Genomic DNA, 20,476 nt, shown 5'->3' with positions numbered 1-20,476 from the left:
AAGAGTGAGGAGAGTGAGCTGCTGTTTGAGAAGAGTGAGCTGCTGTTTGAGAGGAGTGAGCTGCTGTTTGAGAGGAGTGAGCTGCTGTTTGAGAAGAGTGAGGAGAGTGAGCTGCTGTTTGAGAAGAGTGAGCTGCTGTTTGAGAGGAGTGAGAAGAGTGAGCTGCTGTTGTGAGCTGCTGTTTGAGAGGAGTGAGCTGCTGTTTGAGAAGAGTGAGGAGAGTGAGCTGCTGTTTGAGAAGAGTGAGCTGCTGTTTGAGAGGAGTGAGCTGCTGTTTGAGAAGAGTGAGGAGAGTGAGCTGCTGTTTGAGAAGAGTGAGCTGCTGTTTGAGAGGAGTGAGAAGAGTGAGCTGCTGTTGTGAGCTGCTGTTTGAGAGGAGTGAGCTGCTGTTTGAGAAGAGTGAGGAGAGTGAGCTGCTGTTTGAGAAGAGTGAGCTGCTGTTTGAGAAGAGTGAGGAGAGTGAGCTGCTGTTTGAGAAGAGTGAGCTGCTGTTTGAGAGGAGTGAGAAGAGTGAGCTGCTGTTGTGAGCTGCTGTTTGAGAGGAGTGAGCTGCTGTTTGAGAGGAGTGAGAAGAGTGAGCTGCTGTTGTGAGCTGCTGTTTGAGAGGAGTGAGCTGCTGTTTGAGAAGAGTGAGCTGCTGTTTGAGAGGAGTGAGAAGAGTGAGCTGCTGTTTGAGAGGAGTGAGCTGCTGTTGTGAGCTGCTGTTTGAGAGGAGTGTTGGTAGAAGAGGAACACAAAGGGAGATGTGTGCAGTGATGAGGCAAGGCTTTGCAACTCTTAAAAAACTCCATTAAAAACAACACTGTGTTAAAAAGAAAGCTTTAATAACTTCCACCCAAAGGCAGTAACAGTAATTAACACTTAACCAAGAAAGGAAAAGACAGCAGTGGTAATAATGAATGTTTTACATAAAGAAACTTGTCACAATAAACTCTTGAGCTATAGAAAGCCGTGACAATGAGCAGAGCCGTTTCTGCGCCTCTGGGAGCCTGTGTGTGTGTGTGTGTGTGTGTGTGTGTGTGTGCGCGCGCCTCAGAGGCTGAGTCCCGCAGCTACAGCAGACGCCATCTGGCTCCAACACAGCAACTCTACCGCTGTACCCACAGCTGCTGCAGAGAGGGGGGATACAAAGAGAGAAAAAGAGAGAGACAATGAGAGAGACAGAGACAATAACAGAGAGAGAATGAGAGAGATGATAACAGAGAGAGAGAGAGAGAAAGTGAGAGATGATGGAGATGATGAGAAAGAGATTGCGGATGCAGAAGAGGAACTGAGTGTGATAAAGAGAGGAACAGAGAGGAAGAAAGAGGAGAGGAAGAGAGCAGAGGATGAGAAGAAAGGAAGAGAGGAGAGGGGTAAAAATAAAATCTCCCGTTGTTCAGAAAAGTGCTTTCACTGCATCCTCATCACTGTGCCTTATCGTGGAGAAGAACAATCAGTCTTTTTTTTTCCTGTCCTGTGTGTGTCTTTCTTTCTTCCCGTCTTGTGTGTGTGTGTGTGTGTGTGTGTGTCTTTCATTCTTCCTCTCCTGTGTGTGTGTCTTTCTTCCTCTGTCACAGGCTGCCTGTGAGTATCTGAAGGCCCAGAAAAATGTCCTTTCCCTCAGCATTATGCCCCGTTTACCACACATTCATCACACATCTCCCCACAGCACCACGCCGTGTATGAGTGTGTGTGAGAGAGAGTGTGTGTGTGAGTGTGTGTGTGTGTGTGTGAGTGTGTGTGTGTGAGAGTGTATGTGAGTGTGTGTGAGAGTGTGTGTGTATGTGAGTGTGTGTGTGTGTGTGTGTGTGTGAGAGTGTATGTGAGTGTGTGTGTGAGAGAGTGTGTGTGTGAGTGTGTGTGAGCGTGTGTGTGTATGTGAGTGTGTGTGTGAGAGAGTGTGTGTGTGGGTGCCTCCCTCACTCCTCCAGTATCCCATGGTGCACTGCAGCAGTCATCCTCAGTGGCTGCAAAAAGCTGCTTTCAGCACCAAACACCCACTGTGAGGATTCTGGCTGTAGGTGTGTGTGTGTGTGTGTGTATGTGAGGTGTCTGGCTGGAGATGTGTGTGTGTGTTTTAGGATTCTGGCTGTAGGTGCGTGTGTGTGTGTATGTAAAGTGCCTGGCTGGAGATAGTATGTGTGTCTGTGTGTGAAGTGTCTGGCTAAAAAAAATGTGTGTCTGTGTGTGAAGAGTCTGGCTAGAGATGTGTGTGTGTGTGAAGTGTCTGGATAGAGGCATGGGGTTGAGTGGAGGGACACACTGAGCTGGAGAGAAAATAAGCTGAGTGGGTGGGCACACACACACACAGCCAGAAACCTCTCTCTCTCTCACACACACATACAGTACACACACACAACTGTGTTACTCTCCCATATGAACGGCCTGTCCCGGCTTCTTCAATAGGGAATCATGCACAGAAGCCCAGACTCCGTGTGTGTGTGTGTGGCACAGCTTGGCCAGAGTCCCCCTTGACTGGCTCAGCAGCTTCGGCACATTCCAGCAGAGCTGATTAAGTGTGCATGCAAAAGAATGAGTGTGTGTACATATGTGGCTGAATCTGGGTAAATAGTTGTGTGGTGCATACGTGTGCGTGTGTGTATATACACACACGCACTGGCTGAATCTGGGTAAATAGTTGTGTGGTGCATACGTGTGCGTGTGTATCACCCTTACACACACACACACACACACTCAGGCCATAGAGGTAGACTTGCCTCTAGAGAGTCAAAGCCATCAGTGTTAGCTTCTGTCGCTAGCGCACACACACAGCTCTAGCACATGCTGAAAGGAGTTTACATGCTGCACACACATACTCTCTCTCACACACACACACACACACAGCTCTAGCACATGCTGAAGGAGGTTTACATGCTGCACACACATACAGTACTCTCTCTCTCACACACACACACACACACACAGTGATCTCTTTTTCTCCGCACATTACCACTCACACACACACACGCAGAGGCTTCATACTCCATACACACAAATTAAGATATATGATCTGCTGTGCACACACACACACACACAGATTCTCTCCTCTTCCTCTTTTCCCCCTACATGCTGTTTTATTCACAGAGAGAAGAGGAGGAGGAAGAGCTGACTGTCCTTGTGAGGTGCAGCAGAGATGAGGGTTAAAGTGAATCCAGGATCTTTGGCTTAATTGCTTAATTTTACTTCATAGGTGTCCCGTTATTCAGAATTAATAGCCATCCCTCCAGCCAATCAGAAAAGAGTATTTAAATGTTTTTCTGTTTAATTTATATTCCCGTCTGGCCACATCAAGTACTCTATTGAACACTTGAGCAAAACCAGCTGGGGTCTTCTGTATGGTGTTGACTCACCTCTGTACTCTCTGTAATCATCTGAATCAGTTTACGAAAAAACAGCAAATCAAATTCTTTGCCCTGCCTACTTCATTTTCATTCAAGTGCGACACTAGTCGACTAGTGAACTAGTGACATGCACACCGTTTGAGTATTTATTAATCTGAACTGTATTTATTCAGCCAAATAGGAAACTTCCCCACCTACTCATTAGCATTTTGTATTAAGTAGTATCTGTAACATTTTGGCTTGAAATAGTTTCATAATAAACATTTTGTAGCCTCACTAGTTAATAGTGAGCATTTGGCATTCACTAGTCAACTAGTAAACCATTGTGTGCCTCACTACTTAACTGGTAAGGTACAAAAAGTGTTAACTAGTGTGCATGTTAACTAGTGTGCATGTCTGTCTTTACTAGTTAACATTGTGAACATTTTGTGCCTCTAGTTAACTAGTAAGGCCAGAAAGAGTTTTAACTAGTGAACTAGTAGGCACTTTGGGCTTTACTAGTTAACTAGTAAGCATTTTGGCTCTCACTAGTTTACAGAAAAGACTCAATAGTATTGGACACTGTAGCTTGATATATGAAGACATAGGAATAAATGCTCATTGGGCTTGCCATAGAGATGAGATTAGTAATGAGCACACTACTATATATAATCTCATACCACACACACTACTGATATACAATCTCATACCACACACACCACTGATATATAATCTCATACCACTGTATCACACACACTACTGATATATAATATCATACCACACACACTACTGATATATAATCTCATAAAACACACACTACTGATATACAATCTTATACCACACATACAGTGAAACCGGAAAGTATTTAGACCCTTTCAAGTTTTCCACATTTTGTTATGTTTCAGGCTCATCTTAAAATGGATTCAGTTCTCATTGTAAATTTATAAAAAATAAAAGTTTGAAATATTCAATTTACATAAGTATTCAGACCCTTTGTTATAACACTTGCAATTGAGCTCTGGTGCATCCTACTTCAATGGTCTTTGAGATGCTTCTACAACTTGATTAGTCCACCTGTGTCTAAATTAACTAATTGCCCATTATTAGGAGAGGTAGACATCTCTTTATATAAGGTCTCACAGTTGATGGTGTATGTCAGAGTGAAAACCAAGCCACAAGGTCAAGATAATTGTCCGTAGACCTGCGAGACAGGGTTGTGTGAAGACACAGATCTGGGGAAGGATACAAAAACAATTCTGCAGCATTGAAAGTGCCCAAGAGCATGGTAGCAGGTCTGACAGGTAACCAAGGACCCAGTGGCCACTATGAATGAGATCCAGAGTTTCTTTGAGAGGATGAGAGAAGCGTAAAGAAGGACAAGGGTCCCCACTCCATGAAAATCAAAGGCTACATATTCTCAACTCTCAATTCTCAATTTCTAAGCCCTCACAAAGTTAGCAGGAATCCAAATCTATGAGGGAGGACATTTAAGATTCAGCCACTGGGCGTTAGCAGATTATTAAACTGGGGATCATGAACCCTGGGAACATAGGACCCTGGGAATATAGGACCCTGGGAACATAGCACCCTGGGAATATAGGCCCTGGGAATATAGGACCCTGGGAATATAGGACCCTGGGAACATAGCACCCTGGGAATATAGGCCCTGGGAATATAGGGCCCTGGGAACATAGTACCTGGGAACATAGGACCCTGGGAACATAGTACCTGGGAACAAAGGTATGCTCTCTTGGAATAGGAGGAGAGAGAAGAGAGAGGGAGGAGAGGAAAAGGGCAGTGTTGTGTGTAAAAGTAACACGTTACAGTAACATAACTACTTTTTCGAGTAAAAAGTAGTGTAACGCGCTACTACTGAAAATTTGGTAACGTAACGTAGTTCCTTTTTCATATCGACGCAACTTTACCTTTACCAGGGACAGATTTGACAGCGACGCTGCTTTCTTAGCTGTGCGCTTGCGCAATATAGGCACAAGCTTCACACAGCAGCCTACGTGACAGTTTACTGTCTATGTGTGACAGAGGCTGGTAGCATGAAGTGCAATCATAGCTCCACACGGTACGTGACAGAGGCTGGTGGCAATGAAGAGCAATCATAGCAAGCAAGACGCAGCCAACGCTAACTTCTGAGGGATGGAGGTATTCACATTACTTCGAACTCGTTGAAACTAAGGGGTTGAATGTGAGTGTTAGTTGTAGCCTACACTGTGCCCTGATTTTGTCCACTGCCGTTAACTCAACTGCCAGCCTACTGATACGATTTGCACTAGCTTTGCACCAAATTTCGGAGGAGCGCCTGTTTAATGATAGAGTATAAGGCTATATAATATAAGCCCTCATATATTTTGTGTTCACCTATATGCCCAAGATGTATCGAGGCTATGTTATTTGATATTGTTTCTCAGGGCTTTAGTGGTGGTGTTGAAGCCTATAAACGTTTTCTTGTCAAATGCTCTGTGTGTGGCATTTTTTATAATAAAGAGCACAAAAGAAATACCTGTTATGTCCTCCATAGTAGAACTTTATGTAGGCCTACACATTTAAGAACAGATATTGGGTTCTGCCCAAAGTCCAGTAACATAAAAGTAACATAAAAGTAACGAGTAACGTAAAAAGTTACCTTCCATAAAGGGTAACTAAGTAAAGTAACGAGCAAACACTGGAAAAGGGGGAGAGAGGGGAAAAGAGAGCAGGACAGAGGGATTTAGTGATTGAGTGGGCAATGTGTGTATGAGACATGAACCTGCACAAAGTGTGTGTGTGTTTGTGTGTGTGTGTGTATGTGTATGAGACATGAACCTGCACAAAGCGTGTGTGTGTGTGAGAGAGAGAGAAATGTGTGTATGAGACATGAACCTGCACAAAGCGTGTGTGTGTGTGTGTGAGAGAGAAATGTGTGTATTAGATATGAACCTACACAAAGCGTGTGTGTGTTTGTAAGAGAGAGAAATGTGTGTACAGTATAAGACATGAACCTGCACAAATCGTGTGTGTTTGTGTTTGTGTTTGTGTGTGTGAGAGAGAGAGGGAGACTGTCGCACTCTTCAGCTTTTTCCCTCTTTCTTCTGGAACATGTCATCGCCTTATCAACTGCAGCCATGCACATGCCTCACTAATAATCTCCTCCGCCATAAGTAAAAACGGATTTAAAAAACATACTCGCATTTCAGCCCTATTTGTGTGTGTGTGTGTGTGTGTGTTCATCTCCTCTGCTGGTTATGAATATTGCCAAAACAATAAAGTGTCTGCCTTTGAACCCCAAATGTGCTGTGGAGTAAGCAGCAGAGCAGAATGGTGTTATTAGTCACACATACGCACACACATACACACACACAAATGCACGCACGCACGTACACACACACACACACACACATACACACACACACACACACGGTGTTATTAGTCTTCTCATAATCCTGCAGCTCCTGCTCCGCCCACCCCGAGCACACACACAGGACAAACAAAGGGATGTGAAACACAACAGCAATAACAACAACCACAATAACAACAACAACAATACGACTTTCCTGTCTAGTGCTGGTCACCTCTATAAACCCCACCTGTGCAGTACGACTTACCTGTCCAGTGCTGGTCACCTCTATAAACCCCACCTGTGCAGTACGACTTACCTGACTTACCAGATCAGTGGTCGCTGTCAGGTTTGACAGGGCAGGTCAGGACCCAAGCGCAAGACTCTTTCAGACAGAAGTACGGACAAACACAAAATATGTGTTTTCTGTCGGCTACGTGTCCAGCTACTGTTAGTATGCCTAAATGAACAGAATATGAAACAGTTTTCAGTAGCTACCAATGTTGCAGAAATCATATCACATAGGCATCCCTTACATGTTTGTACATTGGGTAACACTTTATAATAACTACACACAATTCATCATTTATTAAGCCTTTGTTACTTATTAGTTAATTGTTTGTTCATCATTAGTAATTTCTTGTTCATACATAATTTATCATCAGTAAAGCATTTGTTCACACAGTTACAAATGGTTTGTTCATAGTAAATCATTCTATCCAAAAAATATGTTTGTAAGTACATGATTTATACATCACTAGATGTACCGCAGAGCGGTACAAAATATGACCGCCGCCCAGTCCAGCACATTTTTTCCACAAAAAGAAATCACGCTGAAAGGCCTATATGATTCTAACTGTCTCACTAAATTGCATTATCCACACTCAATTCTCACTGGTATCTGCTAGACAACAAGTACCAAAACATGATTAGTTCATAGATTTCACATGTAAAATTCATTTTATACAACCCCACCTCCATCTTGCCTGTTCATAATTCTGAGAAATTCTTGATTGTTTGTGTTATGTTTATGTTATGTGTGTGGGTGTGTGTGTGTGTGAGAGTGTGTGTGTGTGTGTGTGTGTCTGTGTGTGTGTGTGTGCCTGTGTATGTGCTGTTACTGTGAATGTATGTGTGTGTGTGTGTGTGTGTGTGTCTGTTTGTGCACATGTGTGCACATGAAATGGGTTAACATGACCCCTGGAGGCAAACATACAGAAAAAAATGGTCATCCTAGGCCCTACAATTCTCAAGATATTCACAGAGAACTGTGTCTGCCCTACTCTCCTTTCGGGGGGTCCAGTCCAGCGGGGGGGCTACAGATCAAAACGAAAAATGACGGTTCCATGCTATCCATGTGGGGGTACATGCCCACCAAGTGGGCATGTACCCCGGTGTACCCCGGTCTTTCAGTGTCCCGGGAATCCTTGTTGGTGTACGTCACTAAATGTACACATAAATTATTTTATTGTAAGGCCCCCCATGAACGAAAGTACACAAAACTTGGCATGCATTCGGAGGGTGTCATAATGATGCTACACTTTCAATTTCGTGCAGTTTTGACCTTGTCAGCCAGAGATATTGTGATGAAAACACCTAATTTTTTGCTTTTTAATTTTTAACTAGGTGGCGCTATACATGAAATAATACTTATAATGAAATCATTTTCTTATTATAAACCAGTTGCAAACTATTACAAAATGCTTTGTTCATCATTTGTAAAGCATTGTTCATATGTTAATTCTCATAAATAAAGTATTTGTACACACAGTTATAAATGGTTTGTTCATAGTAAAGAAGCCTATATCTAAAATATGTTTATGAATTATTGTTAATACTTAATAAATTATGCAATAATATTTTGATGATGAAGTAATAGTTGTTACATACACATGCACTAATGATTAGTTAGGGTCAGGATACATATTTTATAAACCACTTCCTAATACTATAATTCATGATTAACTCAGGAGTTACAAGTGGTTAGTTAATGATATTTTGTGAGCTTATCTAAAGTGAGGACTTTCTATGCCTTGCAACATATTTTCAAATGAGTTGTAAAGATTACATTCACATTCATTCATTTAGCAGACAAGCGACGTACACATGTCAATTAAATTGAAGGCCATTGACATAACAGTGAAAGCCGGGAATCAAACCCCCAACTTTTCAGGCTACTGCATGCTAGTCCAGCTCCTTATCCACTACACTACCTTGGCCCAGATAGAAACCCCTACAACTATGCAAGAGTTTCTGTTTTCTTCTACTACACACTGTTATTAAACATTGTAAACCAGGGGTGCCCAATAGGTCGAACAAAAAAAAAAACGCGCCTTTTCAGAAAAGCAATCCATCCTATCATGTCATATATTACCATGTGCCCGCTGATTGACGTGTAGACAGGCCAGTCTGCTGGTTGCTATTTTGTTTTTTACACTACATTACCATAACAACCATAAACTACCAACAATTCTAGAGTAGAGCTAGCCTCAGTCGACACTACAGAAAAGCGCCATTGCTTTCGTTTTTACCGTTGCTTTTCGTTTTCGCTATTGCTCGTTTATTATCTGTATAGAAAAACTAAAATGATACCACAATGAATGAGGGAGTGAAGGAAATCAAAAAAGCAAAGACTTACCATTTCCATCAGGAATGGGAAGATGACTTCTTATTCACGATGTCATACTCAAAGTGTGACATGCGGAATACACGCAACTTAACGATGATCAGTGGCTGCTTGATTTGGCGTTTTTAACTGATCTGGCGAACTTGCTCAATGAGCTGAACGTGGAATTACAGGGCAAAGAGAAAACCGTGATCAATATGATAAGCTCAGTGAACGCCTTCAAGGCAAAACTTAAACTGCTTTCTTCAAAGATCCAACGCCATGATCTAGGGAACTTTGGAAACCTTGCATCTGAGCTGAACAATCAAGGAAAGGACTTAACGGAGATTGACAGTGCATATTATGCAGAACAGATTGACACAGTCCGGTCAGACTTTGACAGGAGATTTCAAGACTTAGCTCTACTTGAGCCAGTTGGCACGTTTATGTGCTTCCCTTTTCGGGAGAATGCTGAGGTCGATGTCCTCGCTTCTAAGATCGCAACAATGTTTCAGCTCAGTTCTGCTGAAGTTGAGGATGAGATCTTGACACTGCAAGTGGATATTAGCTTGAAGTCTAGGGCCCATGAACAATTCTGGAGTTTACTCACAGAAGAAAAGTATCCCAACATGAGAAAATGTGCAGCATCACTGACTGCAATGTTTGGGTCTACTTACTTGTGCGAATCAACCTTTTCACATATGAAATTTATCAAGTCAAAATACCGCTCCACACTGACCGACGATCATTTGGAGGCCTGTCTTAGACTGGCTATCAGTAGCTATTGCCCGGACTATGCATCCCTAGTGGACTCTATCCAATGCAAGTCATCATCTGAATAAAGTACTGACCACTGATGTGAACATGCCAATGTGTATGCAAGAAAATGACATGCAACTTATTGTACATAAAGTTAATTCACTGTCTGAAAGTTTCAATGTTTGAACCGTGAATTGTAGTGTGATGTAGGCCAAATGGCATGGTATATGTATGTATGTTAAAAAAAATCCTAGTGTTAAAAAAAGTTACATTTCAATGTGAGTGTGTGTGTGTGTGTTACCTGAATAGGTAAAGTTACATTTCAATGTGTGGATTTTGATGTAAATGTACTGAATTGTATGGGAAATGTGTAAGTGCCACTGTGTATGAAATCATATGCATGTTGATTAGTAGCTTCTATTGTGGACTATGTTACTGTTGTTACTGTATTTCTACTGTTGGTAGGGAAATTAAACTCAACCATAAATTACTAATGATTTAAGTGTGAAACATTAAAGCAAAATAGCAGCCAATATGACACTGTGTGTTCGTTTTGATACATTAAAAAAGACACATAATGTGAGTAGTAGATCATTTAACTTAAAAGGTAGATCACCATTCAGAAAAGTATGGGCACCCCTGTTGTAAACTATTATTAAATGCTGTATTCTTTGTTTGTAAAGCATTATTCCTACATTAATTCTCATCTGTAAATCAGTTCAAAATGGTTTGTTCATAGTAAACACGCATATCTATGTTATATTTTTGAATTGACTGTTGTAATACTACTGGACAGAGGTAGTGTAGTGGATAGGGAGCCGGGTTAACATGCAGTAACCCATAAAGTTGGGGGTTCAAGCCCCGGCGTCCACCAATGTGGCCTTGCCCTTTAATTTCATTTACATGTGTAAGCCGCTTTGGGTGAAGGTGTCGGCTAAATGAATAAATGCAAGTGTGAACTTTATAATCATTTGTAAATGTGTTGCAAGGCATAAAATGTCCTCACTTTAGATGAGCTTACAAAATATCATTAACTAACCACTTGTAACTCCTGAGTTAATCATGAATTATAGTATTAGGAATTGGTTTATAAAATATGTATCCTCACCCTAACTAATCATTAGTGCATGTGTATGTAACAACTGTTAAATAATGGAAATATTACTTAATCAAAAACATATTATTGCATCATTTATTAAGTATTAACAATAATGTATAAACATATTTTAGATATAAGCTTATTTACTATGAACAAACTATTTATAACTGTGTGAACAAATGCTTTACTGATGATAAATTAGAAATTACTAATGATGAACAAACCATTAACTAATAAGTAACAAAGGCTTAATAAATGATGAATTGTGTGTAGTTATTATAAAGTGTTACCGTACATGGTTGCACATTCCAACATAAAGAAGCAGTTACGCGAAACTTCTAACTCCCTGTCTAAAACCAACGTGATAGCAGCTTCAAACAAGCGGCAGCAGCCATTGATTTTTTTTTTTAAACCCAGCTTCTTCAACAGGGTGCTCTATCGTCATCGTCTAAAGCCCGCCTCAAGGGTTCTGATTGGTGCCTAGATCTAGGAAAAATCGAAATGGGGTAGAATGGGTTCTTGGCCAGATGGACTTTCAGAGCAAATCTCGAATTTGCCGGAAGTACGTCTGGGTTTTTCCCAGGCTAGTTTTATTGACTCTACAAACTATAAACTTACAAGACTTCTGACGCGACAAGAGAGACCAACCCACCAACGACAGAGGACCAGGGCGGTGGAAATACACAGACCAATGAACAGAAAGACAGAGGACTGGACGAGACCAACAAGACAATAACAGGGAACAGGTGAGAGCAGAAACAGAGGGAAACTAACAAGACAGGAAGTGCAGACTATATATATATATATATATATATATATACACTCCCTATATATATAAATAAAAGGGGATATATAAGGGGATGGCGGAGACACATGACCGACAGGTACACAGAAGACATGGGCAACAGCAACAAGCACATAAACACAGAACAATGCACAAAATGGCCACTAGGGTGGCACAAAGGCAAGGTGCTTTAAGCCCCTAACGTCGTCTTGCAAGCATCGCTTCATGGAAGGCACTAGGGTTAGGGTTAGGTGCCTTGAAGTTGACGGTCGCAGTGGGGGCTTAGGGACATAGGTATTCTCCCATCATAGGGCCCTGAAACATAGGTATTCTCCTATCATAGGGCCCTGGGAACATAAGACATATGTATGCTCCCAACCATTGCTATTGTGTGGTGGTTATTTACTCCACTGTGCCCATAGTACTTTTGTCATGATTTTAAAGAATCAGAGTTACCGGTTTTAATGTTTACTAAGTCTACAGCTTTTCAACGCTTTTCTATGGGGATCCCTTTGTGGCCATTATTATCTGACCTAGCAGTAACAGGAATGTAGGACTTGACAAAGGGTAGAGATGGGTGGAGGTAGTAATGGGTGGAGGGTAGTCATGGGTGGAGGGTAGTAGTCATGGGTGGAGGGTAGTCATGGGTGGAGGGTATACATGGGTGGAGGGTAGTCATGGGTGGAGGGTAGTAGTCATGGGTGGAGGGTAGTCATGGGTGGAGGGTATACATGGGTGGAGGGTAGTAGTCATGGGTGGAGGGTAGTCATGGGTGGAGGTTAGTAGTCATGGGTGGAGGGTCATTTGATTTGCTGATCAGTCGTGTAATGTGGAGGGACACAATAAGATTTCGTCTCACTGTGGACGCAAATCAAATTCAATAAAGGAATGATACAGAATCCACAATAATGTAGACGAGGCCTTAATAATGTAGACAAGGTATTTAACAAACTGAGCAGTTTGGAAAATAAAGAATGTCCATAGTCCATTTTTACTTTTTTACACACACACACACACACACACACACACACACTTACACATTCATGGACGCACTTCCATACCCCTGGAGCAAATTGAATGTATAAATCCATAGTCTACTAAACAAACGTGGGAGAGTCATTCATCATGGGCTTGTGTGTGTGTGTGTGTGTGTGTGTGTGTGTGTGAGTGTGTGTGAGCTTGGGCTTGTGCTTTCACAGCCACTAGGCAGGAACACTGGATAATTTGGCCATTCCCTTTCATTAAAGCTGTGTCAATATGAAGCACACACACACCCTCCCCCACTGGATATGTAAAATGAGCTTCATCGTCATCTCTCAGCCCTCTGCTCTGCTATCTCTGCTTGACCAGGCTTACAGTTAACGTGTTTACACACACACACACACACACACACACACACACCAGTGAGGCGTCATATTCCACAGGCATCCAGCGCCCATTTTGTGGCAATAGCTGGCAGCACCTGCTGTGGTAATTAGCACAAGCTGAGAGCTGCACACACACACACACACTCACACCACACACACACACTTCCTGACAGTCTGCATCTGTCCAGCTCTGATAACATTGACCAGCTGTTACCTTGAGACTAGCTATCAAAGACGAGACTCAGGAAGACAATAGCTGGACAAAGACAGAGAGTGTGTGCTTCTGTGTTTTAATTTATCTGTGTGTGTGTGTGTGTGTGTGTGTGTGTGAAAGAGAGAGAGAGAGAGTGTGTGCTTCTGTATTTTAATTTGTCTGTATGTGTATGCTGTATATGTGTGTGTGCAGGGCTGGCGAAATAGGAATATGTCTCCCCCATGTTCACAGACTGAGTGTCACGTTTGGACTGCAGCGTGCAGGTCGGTTCTGGGCTCAGTGTGTGTGTGTGTGTGGGGGGGGGGGGGGGGGGCTCAACGTGGCTACTTTCCAGCGCTACTGGACCAGACGGAAAAATAATAAAATTTTGCGGGACAATTGCGATCGGGCTCCTCTGATTGGGTGACATGGTGAGATGCAGATTTGACGTTATTACATTGTCGCCCCCTCTGCTACGTTCCACTGCTACGTTCCACTGCTAGCAACCTGCTACGTTCCACTGCTACGTTCCTCTGCTACGTTCCACTGCTAGCAACCTGCTATGTTCCACTGCTACGTTCCACTGCTATGTCCCACTGCTACGTTCCACTGCTATGTTCCTCTGCTACGTTCCACTGCTAGCAACCTGCTACGTTCCACTGCTACGTTCCTCTGCTACGTTCCACTGCTAGCAACCTGCTACGTTCCACTGCTACGTTCCACTGCTACGTTCCACTGCTACGTTCCACTGCTAGCAACCTGGCACTTCAGGCTGAAGATCAGCACCCTCATATGCAGGAGAAAAGTTTTTCAACCTGTGCACTTTTCTGTATTCTGCAGGAGCCTACTAGGTCATGCCCTCCACCGGCCCTGTGTGTGTGTATGCGTGTGAGTGTGTATGAGAGAGAGAGAGTGCTTCTGTGTTTTAATTGGTCTCTGTGCAAAAGCAGTTTATCTAATAAAATCTTACCAATTGTTATTAATCTTATATCAAGATCAAAAAATCTAGTTGGTATTGTTTTCAGTATGAAGAGACTTACTGACACTTTCTTGTAAAATCATTATTTAAAGAATTACTTAATTTAAAGAAGAGTTTGACTTCTTCTAAGAAGTCTCACCCTGAAAACAAGCAAATTTGTCTGCGTTGAGTACATTTATCTTGATAAGACTCCTTAAAATAAGTCAAAGTCTTAAATTAAGCCAAAATGATCTTTTGAGAGAGTGCTAGGTCTCTTCATACTAAAAACAATACCAACTACATTTTTTGATCTTAATAAACTTATTAAATGGCTCTTCACAAAGCTATTAGAACGCTCCATTGACTTGAATGCGATTTCCCAATCTTCTACGGTTAAATAAATTAATGTAATTACCGCTGCAAACATATAACGACCGCTGTCAATGGCAACGGGTTTGTGCTTTTGATACGTCTTTCATATCACTCCGCAAGTAGTCTGATCACTTCTTGCAATGGAACTTCATTCAAAAGTGAAAGCAGACGGTTGATCAGCTGTGTTCTAAAGAATGTTTAAATCAAGTTCAGCGTGAACTATTTTTTTCCAGCAAATAAATGTAAAAAGACATATGATGTGGAGTTTATTTTTTCGTTTTGGTATAATAAGCGGGATAATGTATAACAAGTGGATAACAAGACCCCCTACTGGCACGACAGGGTTCACTCTGTCAGGACTTATTTCCCCGATAATGACCGGTGTTCTATACGTTATCTCTTTCTTAATAACGCTTGGTAAGATATTTTTTACAGTGTGTGTGTTGTGTATGTGCGTGTAAGAGAGAGAAAGAGAGAGAGAGAGAGTGTTGTGACAGAATGTATAATTGTATGTGTGTGTGAGTGTGTAATGTCTATATGTGTGTGTGAGTGTATAATGTCTATATGTGTGTATGTGTGTGTGAGTGTGTAATGTCTATATGTGTATCTGTGGTGTTTGTAGTTGTCTCTGTGTGTGTGTGTGTGTAAAATGCACAGTCAGAGGGGGGTTTGTTAGAGAAGAATGATGGACAGTCCAGAAGGTTGACCTTTTGTCATTAGAGGGACAACCTGCAGAGATCGATCCACACTTTGCCGATCGATAGACGTTTCTAGACGGCTGAGTCCCTTCTCACCCTCCTCCTCTCCTCCTCCTCCTCACCCCCCTTCTCCTCTCCTCCTCCTCACCCCCCTTCTCCTCCTCCTCTCCTCCTCCTCTTGCCAAGTCTTTTAACAATCCAACACAAAAACAATCAATGGCACTTATACAGACTCTCCGCTCTCACACACACACTCTCCACTCACACACACACACTCCGCTCACATACACACACCCTCCGCTCTCACACACACACCCTCCGCTTACACAAACTTCGCTCTCGCCCAATCACTGCGTGTCCATATGAAACCATTAGAGCTGTAATGTGGATGTGTATAGAGGTACACACACACACACACACCTGCCCCCACCCCCAGTAGATCCTATAGAGGTACACACACATACACACACACCTGCCCCCATCCCCAGCAGATCCTATAGAGGTACACACACACATACTTGAGCTGCATTGATAAGGACTGTTAAGCAGACAGACACACACACACACACAGAGAGACCACACAAGTACTCATAAGGGGCATAGGGGCTCACCACACACACACACACACACACACACACACACACACACACACACACACACACACACACACACATATCAATGGGTCAATGTGGTAAGCGCCTACAAGTATCTGGGTCTCCACCTGGACAATAAACTGGACTGGTCAGCCAATACTGAAGCACTCTACAAGAAAGGGCAGAGCAGGCTGTACTTTCTGAAGAGGCTGCGGTCCTTCAATGTGTGCAGCAAGCTCCTCAGGATGTTCTACCAGTCTGTTGTTGCCAGCGTCCTCTTCTATGCAGTGGTATGCTGGGGAGGAAGCACAAAGAAGAAGGATGCTGCGACTCGACAGGCTGGTAAGGAAAGCTGGCTCTGTAGTGGGAGCTGAACTGTAGTGCATCACTTCAATATCTGCTAAAAGGATAGTAAACAAACTGATCAACATTTTGGACAATGAGTGTCATCCACTCCACAGCACTATTATAAAGCAGAAGAGCTTGAGCTGGAGACTTTGCTCACTGTCTTGCACAACGGACAGACTGAGAAAGTCATTTGGCCCCTAGGCCCATTTGTCTCCATGTTTGTGTACTGTCTGTCCACTAGCCACTTTTTACCACTGTCTTACTGCTTCACTGTTTTCATGCTATATTAGCACATATGCATAACCCCTCCCTCCATCCCACAGCCGAATTGTGGCCACACTTATACCTATACTTAATGCCTTATAATCAATACTTGTATAATGTTGTAACCCTATTACGTCAACCCATTCAGTATATAAGTATATATACTCTTTTGATCCCGTGAGGGAAATTTGGTCTCTGCATTTATCCTAATCCGTGAATTAGTGAAACACACTCAGCACACAGTGAACACACAGTGAGGTGAAGCACACACTAATCCCCGCGCAGTGAGCTGCCTGCAACAACAGCGGCACTCGGGGAGCAGTGAGGGTTAAGGTGCCTTGCTCAAGGGCACTTCAGCCGATTTAGTAGTGTTATTTAGTATAATTTGTATTTTAGTATATTCTTGATCTCCTACTGTCCTTATTGCTTAGTTGTGTTTTTATATTATATACTTTTATTACTTTTTCTGCTGTTAGTGCATGTTGTGTGTGATGACCTTGAATTTCCCCTCGGGGATCAATAAAGTATCTATCTATCTATCTATCTATCTATCTAAACAGGGTTCTCAATAGGACACCAAAACTGCTGCAATATATATCAGAAATGCCTCTGCTCAAGGAATACAAGGAGCAAGGACAAGGTCACTGGGTAAGCTGTGTGTGTTGATGTGAATATATCTTTATGTTTGTGTGTGTGTGCGTATGTGTGTGTGTGTGCGTGCAAGTGTGTGTGTGTGAGAGAGTACTTGTTGGATACTATACCAGCGTGCAGAGAATTGGTCCCAAAGGCAATTTCACCTCCATGAGTGGGTCATGTTAAAAGGGGCTCACAACACACACACACACACACACACACACACACACACACACACACACACACACACACACACACACACAGGCTCTGTTAAAAACGGCTGCCTTTTAAGATATCTAACTGGGGAGCGAGGCAGCAAATGCGGTTTGAAACCGTAAAAAAATATTTTTGCTTAGAATTACCCGAATAAAATTTTTGAAGGGCAGCATCAATGGCACCTTCACGTAATACTTTGCGGCAATGTCTAAAACAGCTGTGAAAAGTAAACAATGTTGGCGGATGGCTGCTGAATCTGTTGAAATGTGATTTGTTTGACATTGTTTTGTTTAGATTTGTCAGTTTATAGCAAGACATAAATACTGTAATATCTGATTATACCATTGTTATAACTATTTATTATATGGCTCTTCACAATGCAAGTAGAACGCTCCATTGACTGGAATGGGATTTCCCACAGTTCTACCGGTCATTATGTAAGGGATAATGGACTCCACGGTGGTCTGTTCACAGAAGTTAATGCACGGTCGAGGTTGTAAAACAGCCGTGGAGTCCATTACCCGCTTATTCCACTGTTGCCACTTGCGTTGTGTTCATTTCTTGTCACAATTTAAATGTTTTAATCGCTAAAACTTGTCTTGTTTGTAGAACTACTTTCTTCCAACACATATCAACTAATTTCTTAAAGTGGAAAAGAAGCAGTCAAATAAAACAGATGTCTATAGCACTAGTTAAATATTTAAATATACCTTAAATACAAATAAAGTCAGAAATATGACCTGTTATTCAGAATAAAGCACAAACAAGTTGCATTAATTTCAGCTGTGCGTCGCCATCTTTGTTTTCAGAAAATGATGACATCACAAGAATGGTTGGTACAACATTCTATGCTGTTTACATAGCGGCGGTCATAGCCTCACAGTTAGCTTACTGCCTCAACAAAATGGATATGGACGAATGGGATAGACCCACCAATGAGGACAGGCATTCAATTGCCTATGCTTTTGAGCCAGTAAGAGCAGTGGGAGTTTTAGTGCCCCCCACAGAGCCTGACTATGGAGGAGAAATAGATGATCGAGAGAGAGGTGTATCTGAGCGCACAGAAAACAATCGGTGGTGCTTATGTGGGGGTTGTGTCCCTATGTTCACTGACATGGCACACATGGAGAGTGGCTGCTGTCAGGAAATGAACCTGGGACATCTCATCCAAAATAACAGATATATCACGTCCAAACCTACATGCCAAATGCTGTCATTAAAGCGAGACGTTGGAGGTTGCAATGCGGTCCCTGAGGGACATCCGAGCCGAAACACTGGAACGCCCAATAAACAGCAGTTAACCAACTAACACACTCTTGATAGGTTGTGCGGAGGGTAGGCTAGGGGACTACACTGATCACCTGAGACTACACACATTTTTACACCCATACTCAGTTGTTCTGCAATGTATTATCATCATGGTAGAAGCTGTGATACAGTACTAGCATAGCATAACATAACAAGCACATACTGTAACTAGCATAGCATGAACCCTAAAATCTATGGTTGCTACAAGCGGCACATCCGTGCATTTATTTACTTAAAGTGAACAGCATGTTATTTTATGTCAGCTTACATAAACAAATAAAAACTCAGACGCCTTACAGTCCATAAACAACGTCTACCTACAAAACCATGCCTGTTACAATCACAGACCTAGGCTAGGCTACTACAGAGTAGCCTACACAAGTCAGGCGTAGGCTAGCGTACCCACAACAGGTTCTCACCAGGTTCGCAAGTCTCTGCAAATAGTTTCCACTACTACTTGAGCGAAACAAATGCAATCATCGATACTACTCAATCACAAAAAGAAACCTCTTACTCACACATGAGAAGTTCGCTCCCCCGAGTTTATTCACCAATTCATCAACGATGCAACTGCATTTTCAGGTCGCGGTAATCCACAAGTTGTGCGAGAACATCCAAACACATTATTGCGACTGAAGTTAAATCTAATTAAGTACTGTCTCTGATAGGCCTACAGGCTACATTACAGCGGCCCTTGTTCTTGTACAAACACAAAAACAAACATCAACAGAATTTGCGTAGGCATATTGAAATAAAGTGAACGTCCGCTAATGGATAAAACATCCACGAACAAATGCTAACCATTCTGATGACGTAGCGCCTGCATTTTTAAAACATGGCTGCGCCCTAGTGGCGAAAGTCATTATTGACATGTCATTTTCCAGTAAAACTACTTGAATTTCAGGTTTAATGAAATTCCATGTATCTTCGAAAATGAAAAAGCAACCAAAAATGGTCACAGTTCTTTCTGCTTCATTTCCACTTTAACTTGCAGGACAAACTGCTGTTACTAGTTCTAAATGGATGGTTGCTACGGCCAAAGGCCAGTCGTTAGTTCTATCTCTCCCGTTGTCAAGCGGGCGTATCCCAAGATTCTGATGAACTTTAGCTTGGAAACATCGCTATTTTACTTAGCCTGCTGTCATCCATCTAGCTAAAAGCCACCTCCGTCATATGCTAAAATGTTGCCATGTTCTGAACGTCTGCATTTTACAGCTCAGATGCAACTTCACAACGAGTTCGGCGAATTAATATACAAGTGTGATACGGCCCACAAAATGGATCTTCTTCATAGGTGTGCAAATAACATACGGTTAATGGTCGTTCCTAATTACGTAGGACAATGGGAAATTCAATCAAGCAGTGGAATAATTTCGTCTAAGGACCTCTGAATAATGACTGCTGTCAATGGCAACGGATTTTCATTCAAAAGTGAAGGCAGACGGTTGATCAGCTGTGTTCATTCAAGTTCAGCGTTTGTTGGGAACTATTTGTTTCTCAGCAAAAGCCACAACGAAACTGTAACAAATAAATGTAAAGAGAGAGACATATCTTGGAGTTTATTTCTTCATTTTGGCAAGTAGCCGCATAATAAGCGGCAAAGCAAGACCCCCTGCTGGCACAACGGGGTCCGGTTCGCCCTGTCGGGA

At 42.4% G+C, this 20,476-nt stretch overlaps 1 long non-coding RNA gene across 3 annotated transcripts; it reads right to left on the bottom strand.

Moving 5' to 3' along the window:
* Window positions 1-805: 805 nt before the first annotated feature.
* Window positions 806-9,668, bottom strand: LOC121681870. Of its 3 annotated transcripts, none has more exons than XR_006022330.1 (3): window positions 9,269-9,668; window positions 6,950-7,090; window positions 806-1,109 (listed from the first exon to the last, which is right to left on the bottom strand). It is a non-coding gene; the product is annotated as an uncharacterized LOC121681870 (long non-coding RNA). The 3 variants fall into 3 exon arrangements; XR_006022327.1 differs by lacking the exon at window positions 9,269-9,668 and adding an exon at window positions 9,005-9,228; XR_006022328.1 differs by lacking the exon at window positions 9,269-9,668 and adding an exon at window positions 9,005-9,228 and having other exon boundaries at window positions 6,959-7,090.
* Window positions 9,669-20,476: the final 10,808 nt, after the last annotated feature.

The sequence above is a fragment of the Alosa sapidissima genome, chromosome 14 (genome assembly GCF_018492685.1).
Source record: "Alosa sapidissima isolate fAloSap1 chromosome 14, fAloSap1.pri, whole genome shotgun sequence".
In the NCBI taxonomy this organism is placed as follows: domain Eukaryota; kingdom Metazoa; phylum Chordata; class Actinopteri; order Clupeiformes; family Clupeidae; genus Alosa; species Alosa sapidissima.
This window is presented reverse-complemented; position numbering and strand designations above follow the sequence as displayed.